This window comes from Schistocerca americana, chromosome X, assembly GCF_021461395.2.
Source record: "Schistocerca americana isolate TAMUIC-IGC-003095 chromosome X, iqSchAmer2.1, whole genome shotgun sequence".
Lineage (NCBI taxonomy): Eukaryota > Metazoa > Arthropoda > Insecta > Orthoptera > Acrididae > Schistocerca > Schistocerca americana.
The window spans coordinates 825153591-825167070 of record NC_060130.1 but is presented as its reverse complement, the minus strand read 5'-3'; the positions used below and the strand labels follow the sequence as shown (position 1 = coordinate 825167070).

At 35.3% G+C, this 13480-nt stretch overlaps 1 protein-coding gene across 2 annotated transcripts in view; it reads right to left on the bottom strand.

Annotated features, from left to right (window-relative positions):
- The window catches only part of LOC124555100 (ras-like GTP-binding protein Rho1), a 60024-nt gene extending 46798 nt beyond the window's left edge, over positions 1 to 13226 (bottom strand). For both annotated transcript variants that reach the window (XM_047128897.1, XM_047128898.1), the window contains exon 1: positions 12954 to 13226. The gene's annotated coding sequence lies outside the window, so the exon portion shown is untranslated. The remainder of the gene's footprint in view (positions 1 to 12953) is intronic.
- Positions 13227 to 13480: the final 254 nt, after the last annotated feature.

The window sequence follows — 13480 nt, the reverse complement described above, 5'->3', positions numbered from 1 at the left end:
CCAGCATTGAAATCTGCAGCAATTTGTGGAAGGTTTGCACTTCTGTCATGTTGAACGATTCTCTTCAGTCTTCATTGGTCCCATTCATGCAAGATCTTTTTCTGACCGCGGAAATATCAGAGATTTGATGTTTTACCGGATTCCTGATATTCATGGTACAATTCAGAGCCATCTAGTGACAGAGGGTTGCAAATATCTAGACACGGAGAATAATGATGTAGAGAGTTAATAACATTTGTTTTATTTAAAAAGCTGTGAGAGTTTCCACACACAAAATTCGCATACATTACTTTTCAAAACGCTCTCATTGTAAGAGTCTGGCTCTCTACTCTTGGCTTGAGCAATGTTACGTTCCACACATGATGAACTGCTTGTTGATTGTCATTCCTCAAACACAGTTCATGTCAAAGTGCCATCTGTATACTACATAGAAAAGCAGGTTTGTTTCCTGCTACATGTGGCGTGGTACAATTCAATGACTGAAGTGTCTTAGTAGCAACACGTCTTATCCTTTTAACCTGCCCTTCCCTCTACTTCATGTTTGATATAAATGTTTAGACACACCCTATGAACTTTTTACTTATCAGATACCATTTTTAATACTCAAGAGTTTTGTAATTTTATTGAATCACAGAAAGTTGCTGCCAATTACTCTCCAGCATGCTGGAAGTAAGTAAAGTTTAAGTTGTTTTGGTGTGCCCTTATCTCCATCTGTGTCTCTCCACCCATAGTTTAGTGTCAGGATTTTGGAAGTTGACAATAGGTAGCTCCATACCCCACTGCCACAACTTTACCCAGCTTTACATCCATCCTCTACAAATGACTGAGGTGCACGGCAGAGTGTACACCCCATTATAATGCAAGCATTTCTTCCCATTCCATTTGAAAGGGGGGGGGGGGGGAGAGTAGGATATCAAAAATTTGAAAAATTAGATTTTTCAAAAATATGCCATTTGGTAGTGAACATGTTCCCGAATAGTTTGATATAGAAAATACATATTTGAGAGATTATAAGCCATGTTATTTGGTCTTAAGTGTACCGAGATGCAATGCAACACCCCTTTGCACACTGTTCTTCTGTCATATATAAGTGTATTTCCCTCAGTAGAAATTGAATGTTTATATTTGCGGCAGAGATACGTGAAACAAAGGACTACTGATATAGATACTTTCTTTGCTTCTATCAGCGTGAATTTGATTTTCTTTGTTTTGAAAAGCTTACAGTTTGGTGATGAGAATTTCGAAATGAGTTTCATTTGGCTGTGTTGTGTGTTCGTTTGTTGCATATTATCATATAAGATGCCTAGAATTCATTGCTTCAACCATAAACAACACCGCCAGGGCAACAGATAACACAGTAAAGGGTGCTACACCAAATGTTACACCAGGGGCTCAAGACTATATAACCTCTCAGAGCCGGTAAACGAACAGCTGTCAAGCGCTTCAAGAAGAAAACTTTTTTTGCAATAATGAAAACGGAGGCTGTGAATCTGAATGTTTGTGGAACATTATTGTTGATGTTACAGTCACAGTTAACATTGGACGATGTTATGTGCAAGCATTGCTTTGATTTGTAGTGTGTCCGTGGTGGAATATGAGAGTGCCAGGAAAGGTCTTGCTATGAACTTATCTCTAACATGCTGCAAATGCAATGTTGGTGCATCTTGCACGACATCTAAATTTGTATACAAATGTTATGATGTGAATTTGAGGGTAGCATATGGCATGCACTGTATTGGTAGGGGACAAAATGCAGCAAGAACACTTTGTGCAGTGATGAATCTTCCACCTCCTGCAGCAAAATTTGAGAGATATTATGGCTTACTGCTTGGAGATGGAAAAGAAGTTGCAGAATCATCAATGAAAAGTGCTGCAGAAGAATCTGATCAAACATGATGGTGATACGGACAAAGTGGCTACTTTTGATGGTACCTCGCAAAAAATAGGGCACACTTCATACAATGGTAATGTTACAACAACATCTATTGACACTGGCAAGGCACTTGATGCTGAAGTGTTGAGCAAATTTTGTCATAGTTGTGTGAAAGGAATTCCAGATCATGAATGTAATATGAACTATGAAGGCTCAAGTGGAGGTATGGAAATGCACGGAATTGTCAGCCTGTTTACCAGATCTGTTGCCTCCCGTGGCCTGCTATATGTGAAGTACCTTGGTGATGGTGATATAAAGCTTTGCTTGAGGTTCAAGAATGAGCTCCATTAGAAGCTGAAATTATTGTGCAGAAGTTAGAATGTGTGGGACATGTACAGAAAAGTCTTGGCACTAGACTTAGAAGGCTGAGAAAAGATTTGTCAGGAAAAAAATTACCTGATGGAAATGGAATAAAAGGGAGAGGGCGACTGACAAATGCAGAAACTGACAACCTACAGATATTATGGCTTGTAGATGAGAAATAACACAGAGGGACTTGAAAAATAGGAAGCAAGCAATTTGGGTCTTACACTTCCACAAAATTTCCACAGATAACAACCCTGTCCGCAACTTGTGCCCAAAAGAAAGGAATTATGGTGTGGCTACCAAAAGTCAATTGCTGGCAGTGAAGAATATCGTCACAGGAATTCTCTAACAACTGCTGTAAAGGAAGCCATCAAATTCAGGGACTTTGCAAATGAAAACTTACTGAAGAAATGTCTTCATGTCAGTATCCAAAATCCAAATGAAAATTTTAACCAAGCCATACTTTTATTGTGGGAAGTAATGCACTTGCTATTGGTGTTTATGATGCAGTTTTATGTTTTAATAATGGTGTGCAAAGCAGAAAATATGTTTTAGAGAAAATGGAATTAAGCCCGGAGTGAACTGCATCAAAGCTTTGTACATGATAAAGAGCGTGTAGTGAAAACAGATAAATAATTCTTGGAGGTGATAAAATCAAGAAGAGTACATCATAGGAATGTGGAAAGGAATAAGACTGATTTAGAAAATGAAAAAGAACCTGCTTATGGTGCTGGACAGTTCTAAAAGAATGCCAAACACACGCAGAAACTTAGAAGGCCATTTTCCCCAAAAACACAAATTTCTGTACTTAAGTACAGGTAACACCCAAAATAAATATCTTATTACTTTCAAACTTGGTATGCTTATTACACACAAACTCCTTAATGCAAAACTCTAGAATTTTCCAAATCTATTAAAAACAGTGGCAAAAATTGAGAATTAAATATAAATTTGAATTTTTCTAAACATGAAGTTTAAAAATTTAACAGCTCAATTATTTTTTTCAAAAATTAAATAAATTCCAGAGTTTCATACACCTGTAAGTACGGTTTGTATGCTGTGCAAAATTCATCGAAGAATCTCTTATTTCTTACTTATGAAAAAAATGATGAGATTTTACACACCAAAAAAAAATGTATTTTGTTATGTTTTTGAACTTCCACTGCTATGAGTGTGAATTCTGAATCCTTCCCGATCATGCTGACAAAGTTTTATGAATTTATTTGTGAAAGTGTAGACAGTGGTAATTAAAATGTCCAGTGGTGCCGCTCCTGCTCCAAGTCAGCCTGTTTGATGTCCTAACGCCCATAAAAGACTGCACTATAATGAATCTAATGGTTTTTCACAGCCCCTGTGACACCAATACATAGGGATTTGTAGTAAATTCCTACATTCCCCAGTTAATACTTGTTCCTTCAAATAATTGACACATGGTATGATTGTTTTACAATTAAAGAAGCCGCAATATCCAGGGTGTAAATTTTAAGTTGACAAACCAGAATAACCCAAAAAATAAGGTTCACACAAAAAATATATATAATCCCAAGTTGATTATTTTCGAGGGGGACATCTGCTGGTGCTAAAATTAGCCCGCCACCCCAGCCCCCTAGGGGTCGGGCAACTATAAGATTTCAAATGGGATCCCCATTTTTTTTGCAGAATCAGATTCTACATAAAAAGACTACATACATTTTGTCTTAAGCATTTGTTCTGATTCTTGGTAGTTGGCGCTGTAATTCAATAAAATCCACGTTCTCATTTTTGCGTGGAAAATGGTTACGAATGAATAAAAAATACTTATTTACTTCATAAATTTTGATTTGCTAAAACTAAAACTCCCCTCTCTCCCCATAGGGTGGGGTTTAAGACAGAGGAATTAGAGTTTTTCCAAGCAAAAATGAGAATATGCATTTTCTCGAATTACAGCACAAACTACGAAGAATCAAAACAAATGTTTAAGACAAAATGTACATAGTTTTTTTTATGTAGAATCTGATTCTGCAATAAAAAATGACAACAGGTCACAGATCTGACAGATGGGGAAGCCAGAGAAAATCTGATCTCATACTTAACATTCCCTAACATATTTCAGAAATTTACTTATACTTTCAATGACTTATCAGATAGAATGGAAAGGGTACACCATTTTATCCATCACAGCTACATAATATTTCTCTCTCAAACAATGTACTGGATTTTTACCGATCAGCTGTGGAGCCCCATCATGAATAAATTATTAAAGCAAAACCTAGAACTAAGCAGTTCCATAAGTCATAATTCTTCCCTCATCATATCTCTCAAGACACCAACAGTTAAACTAATATACATCCCCCCCCCCCCCAAAAAAAAAAAAAAAAACTATTAACAGACCAGGAAGAAACATTAATATATGGAACGATTGTAAGTATCCTGTAAAATTAAAATGTACACTGAAGACTGATGCAGGATGTTACATGTACATTTAATTTTTAACAACGATCCTTTCCTTTTTTTTGGACAATCAGAACTGCTTCTCTATAGTTGGAGTTTATTTTTTAACAAAAGTGATTTCTGTCTAGTTAGCTTGCTCATTTCTCCTACCTATTTTACATAAAACTTTTGTCACACAAAACAACCTAATGTGTAATGTTTTCTGCATTTCTACATTCACCTTTTCTTAGGAAATATGCATAAATAGTAATTAATGCTAGCAGAACAGCAGCAAACCGACTTGCACTCACTCCTGCCAGTCACCAATTTTTAATAAGTTTTCATTACTTTGATTTCTTGTCTGTACGTCGAGTACAAATTTTGCAATTGATTTTAAACTAACGTCCAGATGAGCTAGAGACTAGAAAATTTCAAGATAGCTCAGAACTGGATGACAATGCAATGTAAGCTGTCTTGTCCAGTGTGTGGCAAATGGAACTTTGTGTGGTACTGCCATTTCACTTTTTTCCTGTTCAGTCTTGAATGGTTCACAAGAATGACAATTGCTGGTAAGCCTCTGTGTGAGCTCTAATCTCTCTTTTATCTTCATGGTAATTTTGCAAGAGGTACACAGGAGGAAACAATACACTGATTCAGATAAGATAAACAGATATAAACCTGAAATTTAGCATGTGTCTCATTTGTAATCTCATCAAAATGTCTGACCTCTTAAAAATTCTCTCTCTGACACGCACAACTAAAAAGTAGAAATTAGTTACTTAATTGAAGATAGGTGTTTAATTTTGACCGAAAACTATAAAATAATTTCTTCTAGTCCCATACAAATAGTCCTGACAATTTGTAATTATGAAACTTTAATAGTTATGAAAATAGTTGTATGATTTAAAATGAAAAATGCAGACTGCATGCAATACATAACAGTAAGGATTTGTATTAGTCATGCATAAATTATGTACTGCTTGCAACCAATGCTTTTGTTTTTAAATCTTTTCAGTTTTTCCATGGCTATTAAAAATTTACAACCACAAATATTCAGGATTATCTGTAAGGGGATTAGGAATCTATATGAGACTAAGAGAAATTATTTTCTACTTTTTAGACCAGTTGAAAAATACAGTATATTAAAAACATTTAAATAATTATATAAATATCTCCTCAACCAATTTCCTTTAGCAGTAAACAAGCCATTTTTTTTACTTTCACTACACTTTTTGCTGCTTTATTTATAAAGACTTTTCTGACACCAATTACATCTTTTTGGACTGAAGGATTAACAGATTGCCACTTTTCCCACATGTAACTGAATTTATTTACTCTTTCCTCTGTTCATGAGTAATGACCTGAAGCAACATGTCAGCAATGACAGCCTAAAGTCTGGTTTATAAACATTTATTCATGTATGTTTTATGCTGGTAGTAATTCACTGAGTCATCTATTTACCAATTAAAGTCAGTTATCTCGCAGGATGACTCAGATTTTTATGCTACAAACAGCTGAAACTTTACCATACTCTATTTCCTTTATATTCTGAGGAGAAAATTTTCTTTGCTTACTAAAACATGTGAATGCATACCACTTACTAATTTATCCTTTTCTATATTAAATTAATATGTCACATCCACCATATATTTTGAGACTACTTTATTTGGTTGTAAATGTGATTACATTAATGCAAGGTCAGTTTTTGCCAATTTCATTTTTATTTGTGTTGTTACATCAGCCATAATAAAGTTAACTTATTTGTAAGCCATATGACGTTAAAACACCTCTTGAATTTATGCAAAATACAAGAATTCCTTATTCTGTGTTTACAATCATTTACTTCTGTAACTGTATCTTCCCTTGCCTACATAATAATAATAATAATAATAATAATATAGGTTGTGCACATGCACACACACTACTGCTGTACCTGCTTCTGCTAAAATTCTGTGAGCTATTACCCTAAATTTCGTTTTATATATAAAAATTTTCCTACCTTTAATGTTTGAGGAAATAAGGGTGACATCTCAAAAACAGCATGTTGCTGTTCTTAGGATTAAAATTTGTTCCAACTGAAGACTTACCATTCTAAACTGAAATTTTAGACTTTCACTGCAATTTTTTGGACTAAACTGTTCTAGAAAGTAGCTTTGGGAAGAAACTGCTTTAGAATGAAGCACCTTGTACATTTCAACACTTTTGCTTACATTTATCTTGCCAGTCTATGGGATTAGAAAACATTCCATTTATTTTTGTTAGCTGCATTTTTTAAACGATTGATTAATTTTGATCGCCTTTTTCTTTGAGATCTTTGTCAGTCACATTTGCTTTTCAGCCAACTCTAATGGTCTTAAATAATAGGTCAAATTTCCACTGAAGAGTGCTGCTGTCAATGTGACTGATTCATATTAATTTATTTTGACAACTAGTTTATTTTCAAGCACTGGATGCGGAGACTAAAAATTCTATGGGGGCAACCATGGTCTCTCTCTCTCTCTCTCTCTCTCTCTCTCTCTCTCTCTCTCTCTCTCTGTGTGTGTGTGTGTGTGTGTGTGTGTGTGTGTGTGTGTGTGTGTGTGTGTGTGTAAAAAAATGTATTTGTTTCACATGCATGAGCAGTTTCCTCCCAAAAGCCTGAACGTCCAGTTACACCAATGGCTAATTTGGAAACAACATCCAAATTAACAGGCATATTATTCTGGAAATGGTATAATCACCAAACCATCTCTTATGAAAACATCCTACATTCTGAATGCTGGAAAATAAGCATTTAGTGTCCCATAAATGGTGTGGCCAATAATGATAGAGATACAGTTCTAATATGATAGAATGGGAATGGGAATCAGCCAGGTTCTTTTAACTGTACTGCTTCAGAATGAGGTCCTATTGTTTTAAACACTGTGCCACTGTTTGATTACATGACAATACTGCACTTTTCACCCTTTCATCTTCCACATCACAGATTCCTGATGAAACATTATTGCCTTCAAGGACGTGTTTAAAACTCACATTAAATATTATTACGTTCTGAAATAGAAACTTTTTTAGTTCCAGAAGGTCACAGAATGTTTCATTCTTCCACCAAAAAGTGAATCTTGATAGTTATAAATTGCCAAGTACTGACAATTTTAACAGGCACTGAAAGACATAATTCTTTATAAGATGAGGGTTGTTGTTCCCTATATAGTCACCGTGAAGAAACGCTATTTTCAGGAGTACTTATATTAACAGGACAACACAAACAGAGGAAAGAATGTGCAACAACTCAAGAGCTGCAGTGAATGACGTGCAAGTTATAGTATAAACCATTCTATTCCATAATTTTCATATTTTGCAAGACAATAAGTAACACATGCACTTGATACTTTGGTGGTTTCATTTACATCTGTTAACTCTAGACAGCTGGCTCCCTGAAGTGATACTATTCAAGTGGCAGAAAGATTTTACTTACAACTATGTAATACAGTGAAAAAACACGAAGTCCCAGTATTAATAAGCCCCTGCCTGTTTATTCACAGATTCTGATACTCAACAGTTTTGAAAGACAGATTTTTAAAACTGTGCCATTACACAAGATGACATACACCTGCAAAATCTACTGGCCTCTCATATTTATCATGCCTTACATCAACATACTACTGCACTGTCAAATTCTGGGAAGAGGAAAGAAAGCAAGACACTATGTCCAGTCAACATCAAGGTCACAAGAAACCTATTACCGGCACAACTGGAAAAGGCATGGGTAAAAGTCAACTGTAAACCACTTACTGAGACAGGCATTCATCTTTAGTTATAAATGGCATTCACCTTTAGTTACAAATGGAAACCACAGCAAATAGAAATTGTGCACCCATACAAAAATGCCAGTGCAATACATTTAAGAACTGTCCCACCTAACTTGATAGCTTATTGAAGAACAGAATAACCACATGGATGTGTGTGTTCCAACACACTACGCGAGAGAGAGAGAATCTGTTGGTGCTTTTGTCGAGCATAGACAAAGAAAGCACAGAGTAAGGTTGAAACAACAGTGCACGGTATGTAAAGGAGGTGAGAAAACAAAAACTTAAGTCACTGAGCAGAATACAGTACAACAAACTGATGAAACCATTAATTCTTTAAGCACCAATGACTGCCTGCAATCATATCTATATCCATAAGATTACATAAAGATAGAAGATGAAAGAAACAAGTGGTGAACTTCCAATTACAACAAATTCAATGAATATTCACAATTAAACAACAATAAAACAAAATGGAATTTCAATTATGAGAACACTATGAGGCAGTAGAACATAGAACAAGTAGCTAACTATCCTTGATCCATTCTTTCATACAAAACCAGAAGAGAAAAAGCAATGTTAAAGTAAAAACAATCACACAAAAATATGTTCAAACCACAAAAAATGGTGAGATTCGGAGAGCACCTTTAGTCATGTGACAACAATAGATAAACATGGTGACAAGTGAGAGGGTTGAAAAGAAACTGTCAAACTGAGAAACAAAAAAGCTAAGGAAGAAATGTACAAACTTCTGTTACAATAGAACTCAGACAGTTACAATGGAGCAATTGAGAAAAGAAGCAATTTTAAGAATGTAGGATGAAGTTTCCACAAATTTAGTGCCAGTTACCTAATGGCATCTAATGAGCCTCCACTGAGCTGTCAATCTGGATTTCCCAATGCCTGTCATTCCTTTTTGCATTATTTACTGTACCTTTTCTCTTCTGGTTCATGAGGAGGAGGTAATTTCAAAACCGCTGACATTTTGAACATGAATGTTACCTAAATGACAGTGATTTTGGACCTTTCACTTATAGTGCTATATACAAGAGTTTCAGACCATTCTTCAAATACTGATTTCATTGTTTCATCTGTTCACTCTGACAGGAGCAAGATCTTTGAACAGGGGCGAGGGAGGAAGCAGGTATGAATGGTAAAGTAGGTGGAGTACAAAAGGATTAGAGAAAGGTAATCCACACATACATGTAAATCACTTGGGACTGTACTGAAAATTTAATGTATCATCTGATGTGTGTATTAGGCATCCAATTGTTATTGGGACACTCGATGTTTTTGAAGGCACACACCACAACACTACAGGTCACTGAAAACTGTTCCTCAATATTGGTTCAATTTTATTATTCGACTGTGGAAGAGGAGTCAATACTTGCCACCATCTACGCGAAACACTAAAGACTGCTAATCACAAATCATCCTTACTGAACCTTTGATTACCTTAGTCCCTTGTGAGTGCTGCATCAACTGCATCTCATCAATAACAATTATTAGTTTCAAAGTTAGTAGAAACAAAAAGATGCAGCCCGAAATATTTAAAACTGGAAATTTGAGAAACTATCAAGGCTCATCACACCATTAACAAATTAACATGCAAAAAAAGGAGAATCTGGAATGTGACAATGATCTACAGTGCCACGGCAAGACATAGTAAAGTACAATTCAAACAACAGTTTACCTCATTTGTACATGTGTCTAATATTTGTGCCACAAGCAGTTTATTACTCAGAACATGCAATTTATTATTATTATTATTAACACACAATCATACAACAAAGAATGTTCCCTTTTTAGTCCAATCTTAGTGTTACATGCCTCAGACAAATATATACAAACATGTGGCACAATTTCTTTCACCAGGCCTATCTCAGCAGGTCACAGGAAACATTGCAGATTGCAGCACAAAGAATGGGATACTAGTCACTATTAATAAACACTGGTAATTCCATATTTATCTGCACTAAAATTCAGCTGTACTAGTGACTTGAAACAGCACATTTCCCTCATTAAATGCATTATTGATGAAAAGAAAACTTAAGAACACCTCTGAAAAATTTAGAATGAGCTCAGTCCCCCCCCCTTCCTCTCCTCTCCAGTCCATTACTAAGTAAACCTCATGAATTTAGTTCATGTAACTGTAAATCCCCATTAACAAACTTACAAATTGTAGGTATCTTATTTTAGAGTTGGACAAAAGATAATACATGAGAAGTCTTAAAACATAAAAGTGAGTCCCATGGAATAACAAAAAAAATATATTATATGCTCTTGTATTACTTATTTTCCTTGTCACAAGTACCCCCAAATCCCCTGAGCTAAATTGCTTTTAAGGCAAGTCACTAATGTTGCTATATGCTCTTGTATTATTTATTTTCCCTGTCACAAGTACCCCCAAATCCCCTGAGCTAAATTGCTTTTAAGGCAAGTCACTAATGTTTACTTTCAGTTTCTCCACAGGAACTACTATTCCTACCTGAAGACTATCTTAAGACTGTTCACTCTGCCACCCTTCAGAAAACTGGTTGCATACTTGTCATAATTTATAAATTTCACAACTGTACCCTGAAATAACAACTTTATGCACTACTGCCGGTGTTTTCCTAATCATAGTTGTTAATTTTGCACTTATTCATTAATTATAAAACACGAAAAAATTCTAGCTGCTGCACAAGATTATATTCACCTCACACCATATTACCACATTCCTTTCCCAAAATAAAAATAGACCTGTGACCAGAACAACCATTCATTTAACACAGTACATGGCTGATACACGTTTTCCAATAAACCATTTAGTAGTTTTACTGTATCATAAATACATCCTTGGGGAACAAAAAGCAATTGAAAGTAAAGTCTCAATTAATTTACAACTTTTATTTTATCTACTACACCCAACAGTGAATATTCAGATATTAAGTCAAAATGATGTATGAAGAATAGCTGTTTGGAATCAGTATAAAGAACAAGCACTAAAGCACTCGGCACATAAGACTTCATTATCTGGAATGAATGACAAGTTCCCTTAACATGGCACCTGTTAGAAATCTAGCCAACACTAAACAACCATCTGGTTCACCTCAGTCTGGTTAATTTCTTGTCCAAGAACATAGAATTTTAAAACTGAAAAGGTTCCTACATATTAAGTTACAAATAACAAACTTAAATTAGAATGTCCAAGTTGCCACTATTCCACTAATCCTATTATGGGGGAGGGGGGGGGGGATTTACAGGTGTCATGCTGACCAGAATGGTTACAAACTACTTGTAAACAAACACAAACATGGAAATTGCTTACAAGCAGCCCTGAAGAGAAAAATTCGTTTCCCCACTTCAAACTACCAGTTCCAAAACATTTCCTATACTCAATTCTACTTCAGTTATGGTTGACTGTATCGAAAGAATAGCCTTTAAACTAAATTCTAAAGTTTTATATAGTGGATGCAACAAAAGAAACCCTAATCTTTTATTTCATGTAGCAAATTAAGTGAAATATCTATTACATTAATAAGTAACAAATTATACTGAAAAGTACTTTTACAAATAAAACTTCCTTCTCGCAATTTTTTTCCTTAACGATTTACAAGATAATCCAAATAAAACCGAACGTTTGTGGATAGGGAGTGTGGGAGTTGAGTAACAGGAATATAGAGTTTCGTTTAGTTCTTAAGAAACCAGTGCATTAATGTTAGGAGATACAGCCCATGTTTGAAGATCGTGTAAAAATAGCTTAAAACTGCCAATTCATTCTACGAAAAGAATCTCACGTCAAATGTTTAGGACCTACCATACCTAATATGAATATTTAATTGATGCAATATTAAAAGAGAGGTGTATTAATGCGAAAGTCTGACTACGTATTTACGCACAACATTTGTTTTCAATAACAGTATTCCCTGGTTGACGCTTCTTGTGATCATCGGCTTACAAGTGGGACGCAAGTATAAATAGTATCTGCGATCATTCAGTCTGTATTACTGTAACACACTACGACAACCAATCAAATGAATGATTATACCTTTGTTAGTAACAAGCTTTGAAAACTTTCACAGGAAACAAGGCATTTCCCCCCGAAAAGGTCCGGTTACGAATAGTTTACTTAAGATATTTATGAATACTCAGCATCAAAAGAAGCTATAACTTAGATCTAACATTCGAAAGGCTGTTACCATAAAGCAAAAGGTAGTTAACGCAACAGGCTACACCAAAACGAATCGCTGATTACACCTTCGTAACTGTGATGTAGAACGCGCACAAACACCACTGTCGTCAGTGTCTAACGTATGTAGGCGCAGTACCATTCATTACCATCCTTTCTTTCACAAATGTTTGGCTCTACTTTGAGATGTAATTTATTAAGAACTAAATGACACTACAAACTTAGCATGCGTTAATGGGCAGATAAGAGCTTAACGAAGTTTTATCACTTACCGAACAGTACAAAAAGAGATAAAACGTTTAAATATACCAATAAGTAACAAATCACAATTATACATCGTCAACGTTACCTTCGTAAATTCACTTGGAAGAATATTTGTTAAAAAGATGGCTGAACTTGGAGACCACACCTCACTGAACCTAAGGTGGTGAATTTCGCAACACGCTTTCAGTCTACGACAAAACTATTAACTGTCCAACGAGAAATCCTAAACTACCATCCCCCGCCTATCAGTGACAAACAAAACAATTAAATGAATATCATGAATGCAAATATCTCCGTAACTGTCCCGAGTAGAGCTTCACTTACTTCTTTGACAACTCAGGCAATTAATAACTCCGATGCGAATATCTTTGGATTACGTCAAGATATGTTACATTGTGGACTACACGTTTGGGAAACCAAAAATCAATAAAGTCTGTTGGTAGCCTTCAATTGAAAAAATGGTACACTTCATCAATATCGTGGCCATTGCATTTTCAGTCTCACCGAAGAAAACAATAAGCGTTTATAGTTGTACGTGTCCGTGATAACCATTCTGCTGCCGTAAATCTTCCTAAAATTCCTGCTATTATTGATAGTCAATTAATTTGAAAA